The 27174-nt window shown below is 42.4% G+C and overlaps 1 protein-coding gene and 1 long non-coding RNA gene across 2 annotated transcripts in view; one reads left to right on the top strand and one right to left on the bottom strand.

The window, feature by feature from the left end:
- LOC142905030 (uncharacterized) overlaps positions 1–23859 on the bottom strand; it is a 97598-nt gene extending 73739 nt beyond the window's left edge. Inside the window, exon 1 of the long non-coding RNA XR_012929490.1 lies at positions 23717–23859. This is a non-coding gene — a long non-coding RNA (uncharacterized LOC142905030). The remainder of the gene's footprint in view (positions 1–23716) is intronic.
- The window catches only part of LOC142905010 (retinoic acid receptor beta-like), a 149653-nt gene continuing 125829 nt past the window's right edge, over positions 3351–27174 (top strand). Inside the window, exon 1 of the mRNA XM_076051466.1 lies at positions 3351–3577. The gene's annotated coding sequence lies outside the window, so the exon portion shown is untranslated. The remainder of the gene's footprint in view (positions 3578–27174) is intronic.

Genomic DNA, 27174 nt, shown 5'->3' with positions numbered 1-27174 from the left:
CCCATAAATACATTAATAAAAGTGTATAATTGCAGTACAATAAAATTTATTTGGTTTTCCTACCCTTAGAATGGTTCTTATATATATATACATACATACATGTATATATATATATATATATATATATATATATATATATATGTATATATATACACATGTATGTATACACACACACACACACACACACACACACACACACACACACATGAGGGTCTTGCTCCCAGTTAACTGCCATCTTGTGCCACCATATTTCTAAGGAAGCCTGGTGTGGACAACCCAAGCCGGGCATTGAGTTATCAGGGTGAACGCTCACATCCTCAAATAAACCAACGAAGAAGAAGGTGGACATGGTATCCAGGTTTGGTTACGCATGCCACCGTAGTTCACTGGCAAACTCGGGAGGGGGAGGGAGCATGAAAGACACTGCATTCTAAAATGTAACCACTTGATGTCGCTGTTTCTTCTTCAAAATCTCCAGATATTACACACTTAATCATTAAAATGATAACTTAATACTGGGACTTAAAGAAATTCACTGTTGGCTGTGATTGAAATCTAATCACAGTAGATGGATCTGACTGCATGTTGAGCTGGCAAGACAGGATGGTTTATGATTAAATGAAATTAGATACAAACAGGTTCTTGGTCATTGCAGTAATCTGTTGTCTCAGTGTCAACAGTCTGCTTTTTTCCATTGTGATTTAAGTCCAATTTTAACTATGTGTGTAAATCAAGCGTCTAAATCAACATGTAAGTCTGAGACAATTTTTGCTGAACTTAGGTCGGGGTTTAAGTAGGATGATCACTCAGGATGTTGACAAGCAGAGGGATATGTGACACTAACACACAGGCCCATGCAACACTGTGTCTCTTACATGTTTGGCATTAGACTGAGCTTTAACAAAGTCTTATTATTATTATATGTTACTTTACAAGTTGTTTTTGTCAGTGGCTGCCAAAAATGAGAGTACACCACGTTAGGAGTGAGGGAATAGTTTTCACAGCTTGAAGAAACAGTTTTAATGATGTGCTGAGCTGTGGCACAATCCTTCAAATCAAAAAGCACATGTTTACAGCTGGAGATTCTCTTCTCAGAGCCAGCAGCACACAGTCACTCGGCTACACACTGATTGCATTACCAAAAAGACGGCTCATGGAAGTAATGATGGGAAGGAAAAATGAAAAAAAAAACATTGAGATAAAGACAACGTGGTGAAGAACATAAATGAAGATGTGCAATAAGCCTGGTGCTCGGGGTCTAACGAGCACAGTCTGTGCGGCTTGTTTTCAAGTTTAAAGGGGCAATACTCAATTTTAGTTGCGTATTGCTGTATTGTATTAAAAGTCTAGTTGCCCTAACTCAACCCCTTCTACCTTAAGATGACCTGGATGAGTGAGAACCTTCACAGATAAAATTGACGTCGCAGTTTCTCACTGAATGCATCCAAACTTCGTATGACCACACATGTTATGTAGGAAAAAACAAAAGTGTAAAATAACACGTTTTACATTTAAATCCTTCAAAATAGCCACCTTTCATAAAAAGCATATTTAGAGTTATTGAACATGTTTTTCTTGCTGCATAGATACATATATCTTGCTCATATATTTGATGTCTTCAGTATCTACCTCCAGTGTAGAAAGTCGTAATGATGAAAATTAAATAATTGCATGAGAAGGTGCGTCCCAACTGTTGACTGGTGGTGTAGCTGTTCAATAGCTGACGTGGTTGGTGGGTATGTGCACTACGTCAGGGTTGGAGGTGCTCAGAGATGCTGTTCTGCAGAGCTTGGTTGTTATTTTAGTTCCTGTTGCCTTTCTATCGTCTCCAAGCAGTCTGTCCATCCGTCCGTCTGTCCCCTGGCTCCTGACAAAAACAAGGTATTTTCCTCCACGCATGCAGCTCACTGGAAATGTTTCATTCTCTGTAAACCCGAGAGGTAGTCGTGCATGAAAATCCCAATCAAATCCTGGCACCAACAACCAGGCCACGTCCAAAAGTCACTGAAATCCCTTTTCTCCCAAACTCTGAGGCTCAGTTTGAACATCAGCCACTTGTCTTCTCCACCATGTCTACGTGCCCAGACACACTGAGTTGCTGCCAACTTCACTGGCCGCTTAAAACCTTTGTCTCAACAAGCAACAGAACATTTTGCCTAAAGCTCCTAAGCAGTGAAAGCAAGGTGTCTAACAAATACTGCGTGAGTGACATGTTTTAGTTTGTTAAATGGTTTTGCAAGTGTTATGTAAGTGCTTCACATTTCTAGCAGACTAAACATGAGCTGCAGTTGGAGGAAAAAAACAAAAATTGTGTGGAGTCTCAGTGATGTTCCAGTAACTGGGTCATTCTATACCATGCATGACGTAACCCCCACCCTCACCACTTTATCACATTTGAATGCAAAGCTGCCAGCACAAGACTAAACAGGCTTTGAAAACAGGAGATAATCTTCAGAATGATGTGAATAACCCAACATGACTCTGGCCATGAGCTGCTGTGTTGTCCACTAACTTTGAACTAATAAACTGTGCGTGAGCGCGCGCGCGCACACACAACACTAATTTCAGCATTTTAAAGATAAAGTTGCATTTTATTTATTTATTTTATTTCAGAAAAAAAAAAGCATAAAACTTACAGACACATCTGATCCTGAGTGCAGGATAACTGCTAATAGACGATGGACAGATGGATAGCATATATAAATGTGAATACAATCAACTGAATATAGTCTCGGCTCACATTTCATATTTTTATGAGATTGATTTCACTTCAGTTCACTGAAAATAATTTTTTTGGCTGGAAAAAAAACAACAACAACAATGCAAATTCTCAACTCACACTTAACTGCGGACTCTCTCCACTGGACAGTTTTTTATCTCTCCACTGGACAGTTTTTAAATGCCTAATTTGTTACTATTCAACTATTGTAAATGCTGAATAATATCAACTGCACTTGATCCGCTTAAAACAGCGCGTCTTTCTCTTATTAACACGGAGAGATTTGATCCCAGCCGGAGACTGTGTGTGTGTGTGTGTGTGTGTGTGTGTGTGTGTGTGTGTGTGTGTGTGTGTGTGTGTGATCACTCCGGTTCCCGCTCCATCACACTCACCGTCGCCGGTGCGGGCGGGTCGGGTGCAGCGCCACGCAAACACTCGTGTCACGCGGTTAAACAGTGTCAGTTCAGCGAGCGCCCGCGTCACGCGGGGGTTCACAGACCCCTGCGCGCGCGCGCAACCCGCGCCAAATAAAGCGCTCGGTTGTTGTTTTTTTTGTGCTGCGAGGGCGGCTGCGCGCTGACGGCTCGGACCCCCCACCTCCTCCTCTCCCTCCTCCTCCTCCTCCTCCTCCTCCACCTCAACCTCCACCGCCCTCCGACCCCGACAGTACTTCACCTTCACCGCCCGCCCGCCGGAGAGGAAGTAGCGGCTGTTCCCCTCACTCGGTTACCGCAACACCCCCACCCTCTTACCCCCACCAACACCGGCCAAAAGGTCGCGCGCTCCCGGGGCGCGAGGAGCACCAACTCAGGATACAAGTTGGACCACGAGGATGTTGCGAAGAACCGCAGAATGCGGGTAAGTTTTCCGTTGCAGCGGTGATCGGATTCTCGGTGGAGGGGAATCGGATTAAAACAAACAAACAAACAAACAAAAAAGCTGGGGCGGAGAAGTTGCGTGACAGCGGACATCCCGCTGAGTGATGATGATGATGATGATGATAATGATGATGAAGAGTCCTTGTTTGTTTTGACAAGACACTTCATGTCGTGGCTGATCCGCACGGTTAGTTTTAGGGTTGGACGTTTTGCATTGAGGTGATGCTGATAGTGATGATGATGACGACGATGATGATGATGATGATGGTAGTGTTGATTGACAGGGGATGTAGATGGTACTCGCACCTGTTGGAATGTGACCAGTTGTAAACAGTCCAGCAACAGTGAGCTGAAGCTGAAGCATTTTAAGGGGCTTTTTCAACAGACGCGCAACACCAGCACCGATGCAGCGGTGTAGGTTTCACGTCAGATGGAGGATGACGATGATCGCAGCAGCAGCAGCAGCAGCAGCAGCAGCAGCACATCAGTGGGACGCGGTGAATAACCAGCTGATAGACAAAAGCCACATTCGGGCTGGAGGTTGGAAAACAAGACTCGATCCGCGCGCGCGCGCACACACACACACACACACACACACTGCATGATGAAAAAAGAGGTTGGAGCACCCCCTCCCCACCCCCAACCCTCCTCCTCGCTGCTGACGCCGGTGGGGCGCGCGGCTTTGGGAGTACCTGGGAGTCAGCGAGAGGCTCCTCTGCTGCTGCAGGCTCCGCCGCTGCCTCTCGCTTTTCAAAAGCTCATTTCCCATGCCTTTCATGGCGCCACTTTAAACCCTTTGATGTTTCCCTCCTCCCTCCCCCTCCCCCTCCCACACCCATACTCCTACCCTCACCCCACCTCATCCTTTCCTCGCGCCGAACCCGGTGCACTGGATCCAACTCCCGAGTAGATGTTCATGTGTGAATCCTTTTTTAAATGAAGCCACTTGTATGCGCGCCGCCGCATTGTCCTCTATGAAATGGCATCAGGAAGAGAGAGAGAGAGAGAGAGAGAGAGAGAGAGAGAGAGAGAGAGAGAGAGAGAGAGAGAGAGAGAGGGTGTGTGTGTGTGTGTGTGTGTGTGTGTGTGCGCAGACTGACACGCCGTCAGCGGGGATTTCAAAGTCACGTTTAAGAAGGTCCGCAACTTTTACATTCTGAGAGGGTGTGTGTGTGTGTGTGTGTGTGTGTGTGTGTGTGTGTGTGTGTGTGTCCTCTCAGTGTACCGGCGCTCGGCACGCGGGTGGATGTGGTGATTAAGACTTGAGCTGTACGCTGCAATATTAATGAGCGTGGCGGATATCAAAGGCTGCAGTGGAGCTGCTGCAGCCTCCAGTGAGCCTCCAGTGAGCCTCCAGTCATAATGGGCCTTAATTCCATCACTGCTCTTCCTGCACCGCTTTCATGTCGAGCCTTGTGCCCGAATCAAAGTGGGTTTAATTATGCCATACATTTTCATTTTTCTCACCATTTACATTACTCAGATGTCTGTTTGTTTATCCGTCCACCAGCAGCGGCCGCCTCTTCTTCTTTCTTCCTTTATCTCTTCTTGCAGCACCGCGCAAAACACTTTTTTCGCCTCACAAAAGGAAGATGTCAATTTTTTTGACAGAAGGAGCGACAACACACACACACACACACACACACACACACACACACACACACACACGCACACACACACACCCTCTGACGCTGTACAGGGAAACCTGCTGAAATGTGAGAAGTCATGTGATGACCAAAAGCAGTCGGCAGGTGGCAAAGTGCTCTCAAGGATATGACGAGTTGCGTCTGTGGCGCGCGCGTGTTCCCAGTGTGAAGGGCAGCTCGCCCAATCACAGACACTCACTTCTCAAAGACGCACAGTATGTCTGCGGATGAAACCTTGGACGTACTAAATAAAACAGCTTCACTGTAGCTGCTCGCTGCGACTCACTGCAGACTTTGACTGTTTCAACTGCTTGAGGATGAGTTTGAATTCACAACACACTTGATGTTGCGTTGTTTTTACAGTGACCTTTTATTTTGTGCCGCTACCTGATCATTTTTTTTTTTTAAGAAGACCTTGAAAAGTTAACCTGAATAAATGAAACTCAAGCATTATATGCATCTCATAGCTACGCAAATTGCATATATATAGTGAAGCAGTATAGTTGTGTAAAACATGTCTTTTAAATCAGTTGTATGTATGTATGTAATGTATGTAATTTTTCAGGAGATATGGATTTTGCTACTACCTTATTCACAGTTGCTGAGAACAAATTCACAAGATTTTCCCCATCCATCAGTGATGTATTTGCAGGAGAAGTTTCCCTTGTGTTAGACTTGTACAAGGTGGTGGTAATTGTCAGTGATTAATAGTGAAGCTGGATAGAGAGAAGATGGTTGACCTTATGTGAAACTCCAGTGCTGTGGATGATCTACATGTAACAGTATTTTGGAAAGAGATATTGCTGTGGAACACTACAAATGATCATTATTAGTATGCAACAAAAGTCAGCACATCTAAAACAGTTAAGCAGGATTCGCTAATATATATATATATATATATATGTATATGAATTTATATCCTTATTATTATTTCATTATGGTAAAACTGCCTTGAAGCAAACCAATAATGTGATGCATAATTGTGCATATCAAATGATAGGATACTTGTGTAAAACGCCCTGAAGTGAAATGCAAGTTTCTGCTTCTGAAAGGAAGTTTCTTTTTTTCTGTGCCAAGTCCTGGTTCAGTGCACGACCTCAACTCATACAATCTCTCAAGTGTCGGAGAAGGGGTTTTTGAATAGTTCGCGTTTTGAAGATTTAAACTATGTTGTAGCTTTGTTTTAATATACCAATAAATACATTTTAAATTTACCTCACAATAAGCAAACACGAAATAATGGAATATTTATTGTGTTCTTTCTCTAATATTTTATACAAAGTAAGTTTTTTTTCATGGAAAAAATACTTTTCCAACTGTTTACTGCACATGGACACTTTCACATAAAGCACTGTATGCAACATCTTAAAATATTTCCCGAGCTGGACGTGATTTCTTTACAGTGTTTCTCTGTGTTGTGGTTTTGAGCTGCATACTAACAACCTTGCTTTCGTCAGTCACACCAGAGATGGTCTGTGACCTATGAAAACACTCTGGTGATGTCGACTCCACACAGGTTTACCATCACTGTGTACTTATATACATTGTGGATACTAAATGATTATTGAAAGCCATGGGGTTTGGCAAACGTTTTTGACCACATACTGTGTGTGTTGCTGCTGTAAGAGTGTGGGCTCAGGCTGTTTATGAGTCTCATGATAGACGATGGTGGTTATTTATGCAGTGACTGCAGAAACAGTGGACAGCTGTGGTCCAACAGCAGGACTATACAGACATACACTAGCTATCTTTTTTCCTTAACAATGTTTAAAATCATAAAGTGGCTGGTCAGACAGATTAATTCTGTTCAGATTACGTTTATTGTTTAGTTAGTATTGTTTAGTATTGCCTTTGATTTTATGGTTAAACTCACTGGTAAATTTTGCAAAAGAATATTGCAAAAATGTGTTGACTATATGTTTAAAAAAGACAAAATTTTAGCTCAAGATTGATTGACTGATTGTTTTTGTATTTAAGTGATCATGGAAGACCAGCCCATATGGAGTTACACACTTTTCCCCCTATTAATTTAATGGTACAGTTCATCAAATACATTGGTAAAACAGTATAACCAACAAATAAATACAAATAAGATACTTGCACTAGCAGTCAAATGTTTGGAGTCACCCTATGAAGTGGAAAATAACTGAAACACGTTTTATATTGAAAATCTCCCAAATAGCCACCTTTCATAAAAAGCATATTTAGAGTTATTGAACATGTTTTTCTTTTCTGCATAATGACATACTATATCTTGTTCATATATTTGATGTCTTTAGTATTTATCTGCAGTGTAGAAAGTTGCAAAGATAAAAAAAAAAAAAATGCATGAGAAGGTGTGTCCAAACTTTTGACTGGTAGTATATAATGTGTCAGAAAATATAGTACAAAATACCATAAAAAAAACTACAGAAACTCAGGCCGTCAATGAAAAACAGAAGTGAACCTAATTGAGAAGCTGAGACTGATGCGGTTTTACAAAGCACCCTCGCAGCGTCAATGCGCTGGTATGGAAATTTTGCTCTAAATAAGAGTGAATGTGAAGCAGCTCTCCTTGCAGTGCCCCTGCTATCATATTATCTAGTCGGAGTGATAGCATAATTAAAGAGGTGCGGCGAGGGAGAGCAGTAAATGAGTAAGGTGGACCATGTAATGTGGAGAGTCAGGGAGTGGAGGGCTGGGAACAGAGAAGGCGAGATTATAGAGAAGCCTTTGATGCTGAGTCTGGCTCTGGGAATCCTAGTGTGCCTTCAGGGGGAAGCTCCTCTCACACAACATCAATAATGAATGAAAGATATCTTGTTCAGTGGAAGACACAACTTAGCTGGCATACTGATTTGTTAGCATGGACCTTATGTAAAAATTGCATCACTTTGTTTTCTTTGCCTCATTAGTCCGATAAGGAAGTGCAGCTGGCTGAGTCGTGTGTGGAAAAACACATTCACCATGTTGAAACCCAAAAAACTCCCTTTTTTTTTTTTTTTTTTTGTTTTAATCTTTATCGGCGCTCTTGCTATTAGGGCTGCTGTGGCGTCTCATGAATCCAGCATCATTTAGTTGGCATTACTGCTGCACGGCTCAACTTCCAAGGCTGGTGTGGAGGAAGCAGCAGCGCGGCGTTCTGTTCTGTGTCTTCTCTCCTGTGCCTGTCCGTGGTGCGTTTGCTGACATCACAAAGTGCTCGCACAGCTACAGGAGGCGCGAGGAGACTTAAGGGTTGTACTGTATGATGCAAAAACACAACCGGCAGTGCCAGAAATAGAAGCAAGCAATTTGTTATGGCTGATAAATGATTTGTGCTGGGCTGCTTAAAGTCAGCGGATGTAGTTTGGGAAACAGCAGTTTAGAGGAAGAGCCCCTGCATTGACCATGCTGAGGGGAAAAAGACCTTGTTTTTCTGTTGCACATCAAGGGAGAGAGAGTGCAGGCCCTTCTGCTGCACCGCAAGGCCAAGGTGGATGACTCTCGATGGGTCGCATTGTTTTAAACTGAACTCTTGCTAAAGCTTTTTAGTAGTAAAACAACAACAAAAAGAAGACTGTAAATGCATTTTGCTGAACCCTAGGAGGATTTTCAGTATATTTCAGTTGCACTTCATTCCCAATAGGGAAATTTGTTTGTGATTTTTCCTAAAAAATAAAGATAAGAATATTTGAAGTAATTTATTCCACTGTCTTTCATTGTTTTTTTTGTTTTTTAATTTTTTTTAAACACACACAATCGAAATCGAGTTTTCAGAAAAGAAAAATCGAAAAAAAAATAATCGCCCAGCCCTATTCCAAGCTTGCAGGAACTTTTGTTAAATTTTGTTCCAACTAGATTTCCTGCTTGAATCTAGAGCCTCTTTTCTCTTTCAAGCACTCCAGCGTCCAGGACTGTTTTACAGTGATACTGCTTTGGTGCTCAAAACCATTGAAAATAGCCCAACCAGGATGATATCCTGAGGTAACTTCATCCCCCTGCTTCTCCATGACAGTCACTGACGATGCTGCGCTGCAAAACTGAATGAATGTGGTTTGGCTGCTGTCGTCAGTTAATGGGATTGCATCCATTGGTTCTGCGGTAATCAAGTGTACAGTGAAGTATGAAGTTGAGTCATTCAGGGCTTCACAGCTGAAGTTCCATTCTTTGTTGGTCAGCACACTGTTTCACTGATGCTCTTCACTGACTTCAGGGCCCTGATGGGTCGAGGTGTATAGATGCACACAGAAAAACCTTGATGCATACATCATTGTGCTGTATATATGTATAAAGTGGTGGAAATACTTTTTTGGACACCTGGTGCTGAACGTGCACTGCTCCATCCAGCTCAGAACTAGATATTTCAACAAGATGACTTTCCTCGCAACTCATCCAGAGTGCATCTATATATTAGAATAATATAGTTTTCATGTTTTTCCATTTGTTTGTGTGCCTCTGATGCAGCCAAACTTTTTGAAACTCTAAAAAAAAAAAAAAATTCTCTGGCAAATATTTAGCGGAAATATTTGGATTGAGTAAATTTTGTGGTGTACGAAAAATGCTTCCAGGTCAAGTATGTGGCAGCTGTCTAGTGTAGACACACACACACACACACACACACACACACACACACACACACACACACACACACAGTACAACTTGAAAAATATCTTTAAAGAATGTGTTTACTTGCTGTGTTTGGCAGAGAGAGATAAGGGCTGATGCCAGAGGAGGAGTCTTCTCACTTTATGAAATCAGGATATGATTTTTGCAAGCACAAAAATCAGTGGATATTTATGTCTACGCCATTAAAAAAAAAAAAAAAAAATCAGTTGAGGAAGCTTGTGCACATGCATCTGCAGGCCTCTGGGTTTGTGAGACATTAGCTCTGCTTGGCTGTTGCTATGCTATTGTCTTGTGGCTTACAGTAAGAGATGTAGCTGTGTGTTTTCCCTCCTCTTGGGTTCCTCCCAGGTGGAGGAGCTCCAGCCCTGGTGCTGCCCAGCTACTTTCCCCTGCAGCTTCCTGGATTGTTGTTGGGCTTGGCAGGGCAGGCTGTGCTTGATGACTCTGTCCTGGCCGGCCGTCTGCTCTCCTCTCTCTCACCCTCTGCTGTCACTCCTGACATCTCAATAGTCACTGTCTGAGATGCAAATCTGAGTGACTCTCTGGGCTTCTGTGGAGAAACACACAGAGAAAACTGTTTTCAGGAAGATTCAAGACTAATATGGAATCTTTTCAAAATGTTCCTGTAATGATAACAACAATACCAATTATATTTTATCAATAAATGAAAATTTCAATTTCTTCAATGCTTAATTTAGGGCATCTGTGGCAGGAGAAACAGCAACACCAAGTGGTTACATTTCACATTACAGTGTCTTTCACTCACACTCCCTCTCCTGAGCTTGCCAGTGAACTATGGTGGCCTGCGCAACCAAACCTGGATACCTCGTCCATCTTCTTCTTCGTTCGTTGATTTGAAAATGCGAGCATTCACCCTGATTACGACATGTGCTGTCAGGCAAGTTGGATTGTCCACACCAGGCTTCCTTAGAAGTGTGTTGGCTTTTGAGTAGTTCACCCCAGTGGTCTCTTAAGTTACTTCTTTTTTTTTTTTTTTTTTTTTTTTTTTACTTATTAGCGAGAATACTGCAAACCCCAGAATACTCTGCTCAATCAGGACAGGATGTTTATTGAAAAGACATTATTAGGACTTAATTGGTTTATTATTAACATTTTATTTTTAAATGTATTATCAGCCCGTGGAAAAGCGTTACTGTTAAAATTTAAATTAGAAGGCTGCAAATAAGGCGCACAATTTTTACTTGCATTTGTACTTATTTCGATGAGTTTTTCATGTACAATATGAAGTTATTTCTTATATAGTTTTAAGCTTTGTTTCTTCCATATTCAGGTTGAGGCAAACCTTGTTGGGCTCCATATAAAAAGATTCACTGTTCTATCTGGAGGAAGATTCTTTCAATAAATATCAATTTTGGACAGAGGCTTGATCCAAGTTTTGCATTTTGGCCTCAGTGTGTATTTTTAGTTGGACACCCTGCTCCATGCATATTCTTAGAAATATATGAGAACCGTTTTTAGAGTAAGAAAACCTTTGATTGTACTGTGATTATAAACCTTTATTAATGATTCTAAGGGCAGTATATACAGCTTTTAGCAATATAAAAATCATAAATCACGGCAAATTTTACACACTGTGCCTTTAAGAACTGTGTTTATACGATGACTATTCTCACGTATATAGCGCAACACCTCTTGCACACAACAGAAAAAGAAAGATCCACGCACTCCATCAACGATTATCAAAGCAATTTAACCTGCGGGAGGAACAGAGAGCAACTCTAATGAATTAATCACATGTTGAATCCCCGAACAAAACTGCCTATAAAATGGTGATGACACAGGCTGCCGCATGTGAGAGACGAGGTTCTGCTGACAGTAATTCAGTGCGATGGTGATGTTCAGTGTGGGATCGCTGACTCTTTCATGTTCCGCACGCTGCCCCCACCCCCCGCTCCCTCTTTTTTTTTTATAACTATTTTAAGAGGGAGGAGAACTGGGATGAATCCGCAGCAGAAGTTATTTGAAGGGCATGTTGCTCGGCTTCAAATGCACTTTTCATTTGCAATGTAAATGACTCCGGTTCTCATCTGAATAAGCCTGGGCTGCCCCTCGCTGCAGCGGCTGCTGCAGCCTCCGCCTGGGTGTGTTCCGCCGGCCGCCTCAGCTCGGCCTCAGTGTGAATGACAGCACAAAGCCTCGCTTTCACACATATTACATCAGAATGGGACCTGAGTGATTTCCAGTTCAGAGCCAGTCACCTGACACACAGGACAGCTTGTGACGCGTGGAATATATGATGCGGTCGAATAAAGCAAGTAAAGTCTCTCGACTTAAAGGTCCAGCGTGCGAATGTTTAGGAGGAAGCCAGTCTGACCTAAATAGGAAACACGCAAGATGGCTGCTAACTAGGAGCGAGACCCTTATGGCTCTGTCTATATTCTCATATACAGGGTGTCACAAAAAATTTGCCCTAATTTTAAAAGCAATTATCTTGAAAACTATTCAGTCTAGCTCATTGAAATTCAACAATTAGGTGTTGAACATCACAAGTAAAAATAAAACGTTCAATAGAGGATTTTCATCTATTTACATTCTGTGAAAATTTGAGGTTATTTCAACAAGAATTGACAAAATGATTGGCCTGCGAAATGACTGTATACAGTATATATCTTAGGGCAGGAAAACCAATTTAATGTTATTGTACTGCAATTATATACTTTCATGAATGTTATTTAGGGGCAGTATATTAAGCTTTTATCAATATAAAAATCATAAATCAAGCCAGATTTTGCACACTGGACCAGTCACAACCTCCATGCTGACCTAGTTTCCCCCCCCCCCCTTGGCTGATTGACACACCTGCTGCCAGTCTGCAATCTACACACCTGTAGCTCATCCCCTGCAATCAGCCCCAGCTCTCTGAGGCTCCAACTCAGATCGTCTTTGCACGCATGCAAGCCTTTCCAGTACTGATCTCTGGCCTGATTACCGGTTTGTCCTCGTACCTGCCTGCCTGCCTGCCTGCCTGCCTCGCCCTTGGACTGATCACTTGGTCCACTTGGTTACGACTCGTTCTGGCATTGATCCCGTCTCTTCGGCTGATCCCCGGAATTCTGATCCTTCGCCAGACCCGGACTTGTTCTCAGCCTGTTCCCCTGGTTCTGATTTCTGTGAGTAGCATTTGCAACCAAGTGTACCGTTTTGCTGCTGTTTTGCAGCTGGCTCCCGTCCCGTCTGCGGCCGCGTGGCAGGACCAGGGCTGGGCAAACTAGTGGGGCCACAATGGGTTCTAAAATTTGACAGAGGTTGACGGAGAAGCAGCAGATGGATGGATGGAGTGGTTTGGTGAGCCACCTCATAGGAGGAAACAATCTATCATGGGATATGTAGAAAACATGTTGCTTTAATGTCAACTGAAAATGAAGCAAAGCAAAGTTGCAACCAAATCAGTGTCTTTGAAGTCCCACGGTGTTTAGCTCTTTATTGAAATGACTCTGGAACAATGGAAACATGGAGGAAGCTATAGTCAAATACAAATACATATACATAGTCAGTAAATAAGTAATATCATTTCTTCATCTTTGGTGTGCCGGATTAAAAAGCTTCACGGGCCGCATGTGGCCCCCGGGTCGTAGTTTGCCTAATGCCTGCATTGGACCTTTAATGGGGCCTACTGAACTCCCAGTGGTGACGGGCTGCGATTGACCAACAAAAGTCCCGGCTTGTTGTCTGTGTTGCCTCGGTACAAACTGAGAAAATAAGGAATATAAATCCTCATTTCTTAAATGTGGATTCATATTTGCCATAATGCTTCTGCGGTCCTCCTAATGAGTGTACTTGGGGAAACTTTTTCCTCGCGTCTGTGGCTCCATTTCATGCTATATTATCTCCCCAATCGATTTCTTAACTTATTTTGATGCTTTTCCTCTTTTTGGCGAGGCAGAAGTGAATGTCAATACGCATTAACAGGCTGCACTCGTCGGTCCGCGCAACAGATAATCACGCACACGCCCGACGCTGAAGTTGGAACTCCTGCTGAGAGCTCGATCAAGTCGGTCATTAGACAAAGTTCATCTCAGTTTGTTACCGCAGCCCTCTGAAGATCAAAGGCAGCAGCAGCAGACTGACGATGGGTCTGATGCTGAAGCACAAATACCTCCATCATCCCAACAACATTCACTATCAAAATATAAAGTTGTTAGTACAGCGTACACGCGTCAAAAAAAAAAAAAAAATGGACGTGGAGAGACTTGAAGCTGGCAAAAACCGTCAATTCAATTCAATTCAAGAACTTTATTTGTCACATGCTCAAAGGATGTGCAGTGAAATGTAAAAGTGGTAATACTTTACAGAGATCGTACAATCAGCGAAAACAAAGTGATCCTGCAGGTCAGTACTGCGTTCCTATCACAGGCTGCCAGTCACGTCATGTGCTGCGTTTCTTCTGGAAATCGTGATGTCAGATCGACACCAGTGTTTCTTAACCACTGGTTCATGACCCAAAAATGGGTTGCGGAGCTGTTTTGATTGGGTCGCAGCTTTTTTTTTTTTAAATAATAAAAGGGCATTTTAAAATATAAGATATTTATATAAGATAATTTATATAAGATATAAGATTTTCATAGAAAAAATGTTGGGAATTTCATTTGCAAGACACACAATTCAATTCAGTAATTTGAATAATTTACTTGCGAGACATGAAAAATTTGGGCCGTGACTTAATTATAAGGGAGAAAATGTGGCTCCTGAGACTCCACCAGTTGGCGAGCACTCATCTTCACCTTACATTTGGGTTATTATTCTAAAATGTGTGAGGACCTTATTAAGTACTGTCGGTATGGGTGAGTACTGAAATGCAAAAACTCGTACTCGACTCGTTCTGTAAAAAAGCAGCATGGGTGCATCAGTAGTTTGTAGGCTATTCATTTCAGTTTGATTGAATCTTCTCCAAAGCTACAAGCAACGAGCAAACGGCTCCTCTACACACAGTCACTGGTGTGATTGACACGACTCAGCCGTGTAATTTCCTACCTGATCTTTGCAAACGCTGCGTGCGAGAGCCGCGTGCTTCCGCCCTCCGCTGCTGAATGAGTGATGATTCACCTCTCACTGAACCTTGAGCTGCCATTGGCTGCCAGACTGGCTTTTGGCAAATCGCTCCGCCGCCTCTGCCAAGTGTTTGTTCCCGTTTGCTACGTCTGGCCAAAGGGGGTGCGTGGGGGAGAGGCTGGGGGAGGTGGTGGGGGGGGGGGGTCCCTGGCCCCTCACCACCCCCTCCCCTCTCAGGAGACGACAATGATAAGTGGGGAGGGGTGGGAGTGGAGCGAGCAGGCGGGCGAGTTGTTGAAAATCCCCTTCAGATTCTCGGCTTGGGAAGCGTCGAGCTGATTCAATGTGTTGCTGGAAAATCTTTCCTCCAGTGAGGATGAGGAGACGGAGCACTGGAGCGCCAGAGCACTGGGTCACTGCGCTGCCCTGCGTCTGCGCCGTCGCTCAGCATGTTTGAAGGTAACTGGTTGTGTTGTCGTCAAGACGGCACCAACCGAGACCAAGATCTTATCGAGACTAGAGAGCATCGAGATGGAGACCAAGACTTTATAAGACTTTAAAAGCCAACTGGTTGTCCTGTTCACAAAACCAGATGAGGTGAGATGAGCTGTCTGACCTGGTGCGTTATCCTGCTGGGAGTAGTGGTTGAAGAAGGGTAGAAGGTGGGCTCACTGCACTCATAAAAGGAGGGACATGGTCTGCAACAACACTCAGTACAATACAGAAACATCCACAACAGAATGGAATCTTCATGAGCTTGTTGTAACATATAGAACAAATTGCAGTTGATCCAATTGATGTAGCAAAGTGGAGAAAGAAGAATTTCATGTCATGAGATAGGATGATCACGCAACAGCGTCTGTTATTTAATGATGAAACATAATCCATTTCATATTTTTCTGTTAGTACATTCTGTTCACTATATTGTAACCAAGTTGAGTTATTACCCAGCAGAGCCAGCGTGATTACAGGCCCAGTGATTACATGTGAGCATAATCAACCTTTTCTAATTTCCAGAATCAAATTTAATGCAGCATTCGTTAGTACTAATTAGACTTTGGCATTTCACCAGCTACAAATGTGTGTCCCTGGAGAAGACATTACTGCTCATTCTTAAAATAAATGTAAAAAGGGGCTTAAAGAAAATAAGATGGTTGGTTGCATTTTTCCATAGGAGAATTTCATACAATTAATGTCAGACATTAATTTGAAGCTGTTTTATATGCAGATATGTATATAAAAGTATATATAAGCTGATCTAATTATTCATTCGGATACTGTGTAGTAACTGCAGCTTTCAGTGTGAATGGACGGTGTCTTCTGTGTGTGTGTGTATAGTGAGTGTGTTGTTTTAAGTCTCTATATTTATTGGGGTATTTCTGAAAAGGAACCATTGCGTGGGAGGTGCAACCAAACCAGCGCTTATTTGAAACTTTTCTAGCAGGAACTTTGACATGTATCCAAACAAATGTACATCTGCTCTCCCACTTGCACTTGCATTTTTCTCTCGTCCATTTTCCACCTAACCTACAGAAGCATATTTCCATATATTTCTGTCTGAGTCTGAAAGGTCCCTCAGCATATCTCAGCCGACCCAGCGTCCAACAGTCGGAACTGAGACCAAAACAGCCGGAAAGTAGGAAAGAAAAATAGATTCCAGAGAACATTTTACACTGAATTTTCACTCAATGTGATATAAAAATAAAAATAATTAAACGTCACCTTCTCCTGCCACAAGCGTCAATGAGCACCCAGTTCTCCACCCAGAGACTGATGGAATCTCCAGCCTCTGCTGCTGCAGCTGCTGCGGCTCCTGGCCTGGTCCAGGCAGTCCAGTCACGTATGTGTCAGCAGGCCCTGCGAGCTGCTTTAAACACTGCGCAGATCTTCTGGCTCTCAGCTGCTTTGATCTCGCACACACACACACACACACACACACACACACACACACTACTGGCAAAATCCATAGGAAAGCTTTTTGGATTTCACAATGCCGAAGCAATCTAGCAAATGATGCTGGGATATGAGAAACCTTTCAAATGGCCGTTTGATTTTCACTTCTTCAGTAAGGTGGACAAGTGCGCGCATGCACACACACACACACAGGAAGAAGGTTCTGAAATCGGCCAGCAGAATACAAATGGCTACTTTTATATTTGGCCCTGGAGAGGTGTGTAACTCATGCACTCCTCATGCACTGAAAGGCGCTGTGATGTGCCGCATGCTGCCTGGAGGAGGAACTCCGACAACCTCCGACAACAAGCGGCGCTTTGTTTTTAATTGATGACATCCAGGAGCATTTAGTCTCTGTCCAGGCGTGATGAGATGCAACGCAGGCAAAGATAACGAAATGTTTTCGTTGCTCCCTGTGCGGAACTGGGTTGAAAGTGTGTCTCATATTAAAGACTAAAATGAATAAATAAGCTACAAGTAAATCTGTGATCGTAGATGAAGAGATAGAGATAATATAACAGTTGTGTTAACTCTACGCTAGTTTCTGTGCTGTAGATAAATGATGCCTGCATGAGAGTGTCAGGCCGGGACTCAAGGCAGGACTCAGACTCAGAGGTCTTGGAGATAGCAAACTTTATTGGATTCACCAAGAAACACAGTGATAAACCAATGGGCCGTGAAATTCCAAAGATATCCTACCCAGGCTCTCGAAGAGAGAACTCAAAACGTTGAATAGTCCAATGAATAGAATAACAAAAAAAATCACTCCAGGAGGAGGAAGGCAAATTAACTAAAGCTAAGAAAAGAAAAATATGCAAAACACAAAATGTTCCGACAGGAAGAGAACAACTCATGCCTAAAAACAGAGGATCGAAAATAAACAATGAAACTTTAATCACAAAATCAAAATCACTCTTAAAGGGGAAAACAAACAGCCATGAACAGAAACTATAATTAGGACTTAAAACTAAGTTATAACATGTACCAACAAAAAAGAATCACTTGTCTGGAGGAACAAAGGCTTCTGTGCAGCATCACTGTGACTGAGGGCTGATGGACTGACAACAGACTCTGGTGAACTGACCACGTTATCTCAGTACCTGCACGCAAGAGATGGTTGGTGAAAACAACAAACACTGCTTGTGATTTCCAAATTTGATTTTGGATGATGAGTGAAGTGTCAAAACTCTAACATAACCACTTCGAGAGCCAGGACTTTCGTACCTTCATGTAATTAGATGGAGTGCGTCAACTTTTCAGTAAAGATGAGGAATATTTTAGGCCGGGGAGAACACGAATGATGAGATTCAATACAACAGCACTGTCATGCAACGGACATCAAGCATGTGAAGGTGCAGCTTTCGCACTGTGCTGTTTATTGTGCATTGATTGTTTGCTGCAGTGTGTTTCCGTGTATGTGGTTGTGTTACAGTAGTACGTACTGTAGGCCAGAGGTTCTTCTGACCTTGGAGCCGATTCTTCAATATTCACTACTCACAGTGAGTCAGAGAAATTTACTGGGCTGCATTGATCAAGTCAAGATGGAAATAAAGCTCCCTCTCCAGGCCTTGTCACTCCTGAGTTCTCCCTCCCTCTCTCTCCCTCTCTCTCGCTCTCTCTCGCTCTCTCTCTCACACACACAAAGGGAAAACCAAAATGCTGATTAATTGCACAATGTGACTGTTGAGAGATGGTGACCTCTGTTTCGCCTTTGCTGCCGTCATTGTCCCTCAGAATGAAGGATGGACACCAGAACACAAACCAATGATCTTTTTCCCATCCAGCCCAATGCCTCTGAGTCGGAATAATTCAATTTGTATCCACCGATGGTGCATTTGTCATAGCTGCTATGTGCTTTCGGGCTCTTTACCCAAGATGCTTTGCTCCAGACACTCCGATTCAAGGCATTCTGCGCAGAATTGGGAAGATGGGTTCCCACTGGGCCGATGGCATTTCACAGCGTTGCTCAGAAATGTCACAAGATTATTCTGCAAATGAAAGCTGCTTTCATTGAACGCTGCAACAGCGCTTGTCACACACTGTTTCCAATTACACAAATAAGATCATGAAAAATCAGCCTCTGTCCCACATCATCATTTTGTTTAACACCTTAATAGCCTCATTAATAAGATAAAGAAGATAACTGCATTGATATTTAACTTAATTTAACAGTATGTTGAATAAAAGCTTTTAGAAATAAATGGGAAACACTGTTATTTTGCAGCCCTTGATTTAATAGTTGGTTTAAAAAAAAAAAATCATGCAGGAACATTTGCAAAAATGTTATTGCTGGATCTCCTCAACCATTGGCCAGCCATCTAAACCAAGGTTTCTCTGGCGCTGTGGTAAAAGTTCCTCATGGATGTGCTAAGCCTGCTTCCCCTTCATAATTGAAATACTCTTGGATTTGCTGGGCTTCATTTCCATTTGGGCCCAATTCTTTTGACTTGGTGCAAGTGTTTGTGATGGTGGCAGTGGTCAACCCTGAGTAGGAGGAGTGGGTATAGAAGGCGGATGGATGGATGGATGGATGGGCTGTATGTTAAGCTTTTATCAATATAAAAGTCATACATTAAGCCAAATTTGACACACTGGAGCTCTAATACCAACCTCCAGTGGCACCCAAAATGTAGTTTGCTCCTCCATTGTAAGGCAACGTTCCCTGTCAGGAAAGTGTGACTGGATGAGGTTGATGATGGTTTCTGCTATGCTGGACTGGCTGAAAGCAGTCCAAAGGAACTCGTGCGGGACCGATCCAAAGAGTGAGAGCTCAGCATGAACGTGCCGATCGCTCTCATCCTTTGTGGCAGCTCAGACTTGATGCCAAACCAAGACTGCACGCTCCAAACACCAACAGAGGCCGGATGTCCTGCTTCTTGCTGAGTGGAGTCCATGCAACCACTCTTCTCTCCTCAAACTGTCAGTCTGTGAGCAAAATTCAATTAATCCATATTATAATATTACTGCTCTATCTACTTTTCTAGTCAGTGCTACATCAGTGTAGTTTCCTAATTTTGGATCAATAAAATACATCCATCTATCATCTATCTATAGAGGATGGATGGAAAACAGAACAATTGAACAATTTGCAAAATTCTACAGAGGAGGCCAAAATAGTCTCCACCCAAAAGAGACAAACTTCAAAGTCAAAATCACATTTGTGTCACATCTGTATTTCATCTGCAGTGTTCAGCTTTCCATCTACATCATTTTGATTTTTGGTTCAGCTTGACAAAGTAAAATTGTAAGTTTTAGGGGAACAAAGATGATAAAAATTGAATTTTGGTGAGATGTTGTATGCTGTCCACCAAGTTGTGGACATCTTGTCATAATAATAATAATAGAAATAATCAAACAAATCTCTGGGTGAACAAGGTGTTTTTCAGACAGTAATTGAAGAAAGGACTTAGTTTCCTTGTTTGTGTTACTAAGCTTTTGTCCAAAGAAAGTAACTTTTCTATCCAGCTTCCATGTGTAAACGTGTTTTGAGGTCTGGATAAAATTTTCTTTCTTCTTATTTGGTTTTTGTATCTGGTCCGGGCCTGGTTGTGTTTCCAAAATGAGAATTTCATCCCTGTGTTTTGACAGGTGCTCCCCCCCCCACCAACGACACGAGCGTTCCTTCAAGGATAGACAAAAGACAAAAGTTCCTCACTGGCGGTCAAAGTCAATGAACTTGCAATGTTTCAGGGCTGGCCCTCAGGACAGAGTTCACATCTGCAAATATCATACTTGTAGCACACCGACTTCCCCATCACCACCATCACCACCATCACCACCTTAACTCGGCATGCAGAAATTGCGAGCAACAGTGAGTGGAATTATTACTCATCCATGTTTTCATAATGTGTGATGAAAGAGGAATGCAATATCCAGCATCCTGTGGAGTGCGCTGACTGAGTCTGGTGCTGCTCTGTTTACCGTTGAGAGCAATGGCAGCAGTTGTGGAGATGTGTCCTTGGGGTTGGAATTCTCTCTGTCATTTGGTGCCTTTTCTCCAATTGCAAGTCACATCCACTGTGAGTTATTGACCCTCAGCACAATTGCTGCGGATGATTTGGAAAAAACTGAGGATTTTCTCTCTCTCTCTCAGTTCTTTATTTTTATGGCGCTGGCAATCAAACTGAAGCAGCAGCAAAGTGATTTCAGCCTAACGGATGACGAGGTCACTGCATTCTACGGCTCTACCAGGGGTTGTTGTCTTTTATGGCCCTTATGAGTAGCTGTGCATACAGCCTTGTTAATTGAAAAAACAGTTACGGTTATGCAGTTTAGGGTGATTTAGTGCCTTACTTAGTTGTAAGTTTGTAGTTGAGGCTCAGCCTCGTTGGGGGGGCTTTTGGTAAAATCCTGTTTGATAATATGAGATCACAGCTATGTTTGTTGTGTTATGTATGATCACACTATCCATCTAGAAGTACTGCCACACTAGTATTCCACCATTACTATGCTTTGTTCTGCTCAATTAAGTGTTAAAAGAGGGAATCCTTTACTGGTCTACACTGTGGAAATCTGGGAATTACTTTGATACGCCACTTTACTGCACTTTACTGCACTGTAACCTCCCTCAGAAGCTGGTAGATTAATAACGTTAAAAAGTATTTTCAGTCATTAGGTCTTCATGTCTATGTGAGATTACGTATTTGACTGTTAGCACAATTTAAAAGTTTGGAGATTGTTTAATTTCAAAACGTTTGGCACCAGGTGTGTTTTAGTGAAACTTTTAAAAGTAGCCCATATGCTGATTCTGTCCTTCATACCTCCCTGTTTTCTTACTTTAAATGGACAAAACAACAAGGTGTGACTGGTTTATCACTTCTAGAGATGGCAGGCCTATCTGGCGTCTAGAACAAAGATTGACATCAACATGAAAATAAATCTGTGGCTGAGGATGAAAAATGCGCAATGTAACAATTACACAACTATAATTGCTTGGCGAGCACAATCCCTCCACCCACTATTGATTCATTTTGACAGATTCCCCATATTGATAAATCCAGACAGACACAGCAAAGTGTTCCAGTCAGTCACCTCCAGGGTGTCATCCGTCTCGCAGCCCCAGAGCCCTGAGCAAACCTCGCGTCTTAATGCTCATTCAAATAGGACACCAGTCATCTTCCAAGACAAATGGCCTGTTCAGACTGAGGTAGCGTCAACATCAGCAGCTCTGCAGAGAGAGCATGAAAACCACAGCAGCAACACCGCAGGACAGCTTGGAGCCACGCAGCTGTGTGGGAAGTGATAAGCAGACAGGCAGTGATTTACTAGACGGGCTACTAACGCAACTGAATCCCAGCAACATTAACACACAGAGGAGACGTTCACTTTCACGACAAATCTTTTAATTTGTGATTGCTGTAGTTTTAAAGTTTTGTGATTGTGTTAAAAAAGCTGCTTCTAAATTTCAGAATGAGATGCAGCTTTACAGTAAAGTTATTATAAAAGGTGTCAATATATAGGGAGAGTGTCATGCTCATTATGCCTTTTATGAGTTGGCTACTTTAGTGAAACATCCACTCATAAATTATCTCACAACTTCCCCATTTCTAATTTAGTTTGATTGTTATTTGTATTATTTATGTGTCTTTTACCTATAGTTGGTTATGTGTGTGTACATGAATCAAGGCATAACCTCCCAAATTTACCTGATGTGTGAACCGACCTGAATTTATTCTTAGTTTCAATACAAAAGATAAAAGTGACAGTTTGTTCTCAGACATCTGCTGTCTACAATTTCCAAAATCCAACACTTTTCTGTGTTGTTGTAGTTGTTGTTTTGTAGCTCTTGCTTCTATTTCTTGCTTAAACAGACCTGAGACACCTGAGTAGATTAACAGTGCAGTAGATGTGAAGGTTGTGACGAGTGATGAAAATGAATTATGAGTCATTTGGGTCACTGTGCAAGTTTTTATTTGGATTTTTTCTTGATTAATAAATTGTTTCCTTCAGTCAAAGTCATGCTATTCTTACTAGAAGAGTCTACGTCTGTGGAGATGATAACTGAAATTTTAGTGTGTGAACCCAAATGACACTTATTGGTCTGCACTAATCTGCTTGTCATCTGCTTTGAGGAAAGGTTTTCTGACTAAACTCTGACCAAAGTGACTGAAGTGTTGTTAAAGCGAGTCAGCAGGATAAAAAGAGCCTCGCCTTTGCTGATCCTCTGATGAGGAAACGTTACCTAACTTTGATAAAACTGCAGACGCAGCAACGTCATCACTGTTTACCAGCTACTCGCAGCTTTTCGTCAGAACTAAGCCTCGGCACTGTTATTTATACCTCTCTCTCCTCAGGAGGCTGATTTGCCATGGCGTGGTGTAATCCTGTGGGATTATGTAAGACCTGTGGGAAATCGGAACTTAAATAACAGCAGTCCAGCTGCGTTGCGGTAAGAACATTTTGAGAGATATAAACAGTACAGAGACACGGAAAACAAACGGTGGAAGGGTGAGAAGATTTGGATGAATGGAGGCTGTGTCAACGCTGAGAAGACACCTCGCGATTGTACAGAGAAGAGATAAAATCTTCGCTTTCTGGTTACATTTAATATCATCCTAGTAAAATGGAAAGTACTTTTGCCCAGTATATGTGAGGCAAAAAAAAGTTAGATAAAGTTCAATTTGAGTTAAAGGTTCACAAAACTATTCAGATGTTGCACAAAAAAAATGCAGAGGGAGAAAAAATATAAACGATAAACAAAAGGGTTTATGACTTGATGCCTTTGATTTCTTAGAACTCCAAAGCTAAAGCAAAAAAAAAAAAACAACAACCTTCAGATGGTTACTTAAGAAATAAAGAAAGTTTGTTTGTAAAATTCACCACTTTTTTTTTTTATTTCAATTGAAAACATTATTTAAAAAAAGCGCTCGTTCCAGACAGTTAGACTCTAGCTGTGTTTCCATGACCCTAGAATTGTGCAAAACCTAAATATGGCAATAAAAAACTGGTAATGGAAACCGCTCAAATTACCTTTCAAATATGGCTAAAAGGTTTTGACGCTGTCATGAGGTGGTCTTTCAGACGTGTCCATATAGCGGTATATCGCTAAAGTGTCATGGAATCGCTTTTTTTTTTTTTAATTTACACGTCAGCGGACGTGACGTATGGGGTCACGTGACCAGTTCACTGACCAGTGAAATTGGGGGAATTAGGTATGATTGGACAGAGGAGGAGATGGAATATTTTTTTTACAAGTCATCAAAGAGAAAATATAACAACCATTCTTAACAGTAAACAAATGTAAATAAACAAACGCAAACGTAATTCTCGTAAATCTCGTGGCACGAGATGATGATGAGAATTCTGGCTTATGGGCTTCACACCATTCAATGGAAACACCTGCGGATCGCAATTGTTCTTTGTTGAAATTTTAGAAATACCGTTTTTATTTTGTGAAAAACTGTCATGGAAACTGGACGAGTGTCAGTTTAGCTTCAGTTCACCGCTGTTTAAATTTTTTAGCAGCAAAAGTTTACAATCCATTTTCACTGAGGTGTGGAAAAGTTATTTGGGATTTCCTGCCTTTTCTTTCGCTTGAAACCTTCCAGGTCGAGCAGACAATCCTCCATTAGCTCCTGGTGCTTGAAGCTCCTCCAGCCTCTCCTCCGAGGACTCTGGCAGCTCAAGAGCTTTGTGGCCTCTCAGATCTCCTCAGTGTTGGTGTGCAGATCAGCCTTCACCACACTCTGTCTTTGTCCCTCTTCTCTTCTTGACAACAGCAGTTGACAGCTGTTGCACTGAGGGAGCCGCTGGCCTGGGTCCCCGTGTCGATGGTTTTGAAGACTTCTTAGTGCCTCCAGCAAAACTGTGCGCTGCCCAGTGTTTGAAAGGACATGTTGTTGTATTCCTGCTGTTTGGGAGTGCACTTGGTGTGGAGTTGAGGCTCACAGGTGAAAAGGTTGATTTGGACCTCTGGATGTCTTTCTACCTGGAATTCTGTTACTTTCTAACACATTATCCAGGAGCCCCGGTGATGAATGAATGGCCACTATATTGTCAAGTTGTTTTGGCGCCAATGACTTCCTCTGTTTCCATCTGACACAATCATATCGTCTCTCTTCGGCTAGTTTCATGGATATAATAAAGACTGTAAATAGTTAGCTCTTTGTACTCAACACAGCTGCACAATATAGCTGAAAGCTAGTGACGTGCATATCAAGTAGTGACGGCCATCACTACTGAAAACCTTCCTGGAGTTCCTTCCTGTTTGTTTTGAGACTTTACATGAATGTTCCCCCCGAAACCAGATGAACTTGTCTGTGATGTGTCCTCTTTTCAGACCTGATCCTTTCAGGTCTGAAACTTGAGACTTGAGGATGCAAGCAGTTAGTGTCTCTGCTGTCAGAACCTTGAACCTCTACTGAGGTACTGATCCAGCAGCAGTGTCGAGGTGAAGACCACCAATTGGCATACAGTTAGCACAGCCTGGTTGGTCACTCTTACTGTGCTAAGATGTTGGGGAAAAGGATGAATGTAAATGTAAAACGCCTAAATTAAAAAGGGTTTTTATTTGTCTGAGTGTGTTTCATTCAACCGCAATGCAATTTTCAATATAATTTTCCAAAGCCCTGGATAAGCTTCCACACTGAACATTGTCGCCCAGCAATGGAGTATCGCAGTTGATATTTCTGACTATTTGCAGTGACAGTTTATGCAGCCCATAATATAACCTGCCCGCAGAGCTCTCTCATGCCACGCCCACTCGAAGCCCGTCGCCTCTTTTGAGTGATTGTTTCCATCTGTCCACTCTCGCCCACGTCGCCCTGTTAATGTGTTGACTCCATTACACCTTAAATCTGACTCTAATGACAAACAGCGCCATCAGCAGCCTGCTTAATGACTGCAGTCATCAGGGCCGTGGATAAGGCGGCGCAGGCGCGCCCGCAACCGCTTCTGCATTTTGCGTATAAATATGCGCTGTGAGGTATATTAGCTGCTCGCTCCTGTCGTTGGCGTTTCATAAAAAGCTAATGAATAGTTAATGGCATGATTAGTCTGAAAATAGAATAACTGCGAAAATAGTCCCCGCATTACGACTCCCTCTGCTCTCCCTCCTCCCCCTCCGTGAAATGAAAGGTTATTCATTGCGTGTCAATACTTCCACAGTCCATTTGTCTCCCTGTGATGGAGAGAACAATCTCATTAACACAATGAGAGCCAGTTATTCCATCTTTGTGAACCTCTGAGGTCAGTCATCATCGTTAACAAGTGGTTTTTCTCTCCCCCTCCGTTTGTCACAGATGGATTTTTTTTTTGTTTTACTTTGAACGTCTCAGCACAATGTTTTTCCCCACACTGGGTGAAATTGAGTATTGACTTTCATTGGCTGCACTTCCAGGCCTTCCGTCAGAACGGCTGCCTGTTGGATGCCGTGTACGAAGCTGCGCTCTGCCTCCGAGCGCCGCGCTTCTCCGACTTCAAGGCGCGTGTTTGCATAAATATGGTGCGAGAGGTGGCGTTCCGCAGCTATTATCACAAGATTAAAAGTCCTCGGAGGGACCCCTGGTGGCAGCGGCGGTGAATGATTGATCCCTCAACGAGCTTCCTGACTGGCGTAGCCGTATGCAGAAGACTTCAGACACCTCTGTTTTTGTTGCAGAACTCGGAATTGTTATGTTTAATAGGTGAAAGTGAGACTCCTAGCGAACGTACGACAGTGTCATAACAGAGGGAACGCACTTAATAGTTGGCACAAAGTGGCGGCTGAGTGTCGAGACGAACAAGTTTCAAAGTGAGAAAAAATAATTCTGGTGGATAAATTGCTTGTGGCTTTTATTAAAAGACTTGTGGGCACAAGCATTGCTGATTGGTTCTTAGTCGGGTTTTACTTCGCTTGTTGGAGCAAAGCTGGGGCGCCTTTATAAATATCACACAGGTGTCACGATAACAAACGACTGACAACATCATGATACTGAACTTAAAACATAGCCGTTCTAACAAAATAACCATGTGAACAATGTGCGATGAATCTTCCATTATCTGAATCTATCTCAGTCACATAACGTATGACAATAACCCTGCTTCAAGTATGTTTCTTTTCTCTGTGAATTCATGTAGAACCTGAATTCAGTTTGAATCCTGAATGTCGCTGGTTGTGATCTAATTCATCTCTGAATAAATTTGAGGCAAATTTGAGGCAAAAACTCTGTCACGCAAAACTTCAACTAATCATTATTATCTTGATAATTTTCATTTAAATCAAATTATTAAAGTCCTTTATTCCTTCACTTTATACCAGAGCTTAACAAAGTAAAATAGCAATAATGGTGCCAGAGTTCAGGCCACAGAACTCATTTCTAGCTCATTTCCAGTGAAATCAGCTGTTTGAAAGGCCACCAGCACCACGTGATGGCTTGACTAATCATTTCCTTTGCATTCAGCA

Source organism: Nelusetta ayraudi, unplaced genomic scaffold (assembly GCF_046127955.1).
Source record: "Nelusetta ayraudi isolate G7.1 ecotype Tasmania unplaced genomic scaffold, CSIRO-AGI_Nayr_v1 ptg000135l, whole genome shotgun sequence".
Taxonomy (NCBI): domain Eukaryota; kingdom Metazoa; phylum Chordata; class Actinopteri; order Tetraodontiformes; family Monacanthidae; genus Nelusetta; species Nelusetta ayraudi.
Note: the sequence above shows the minus strand (reverse complement) of the source record. Positions and strands in the feature narration are given on the sequence as shown.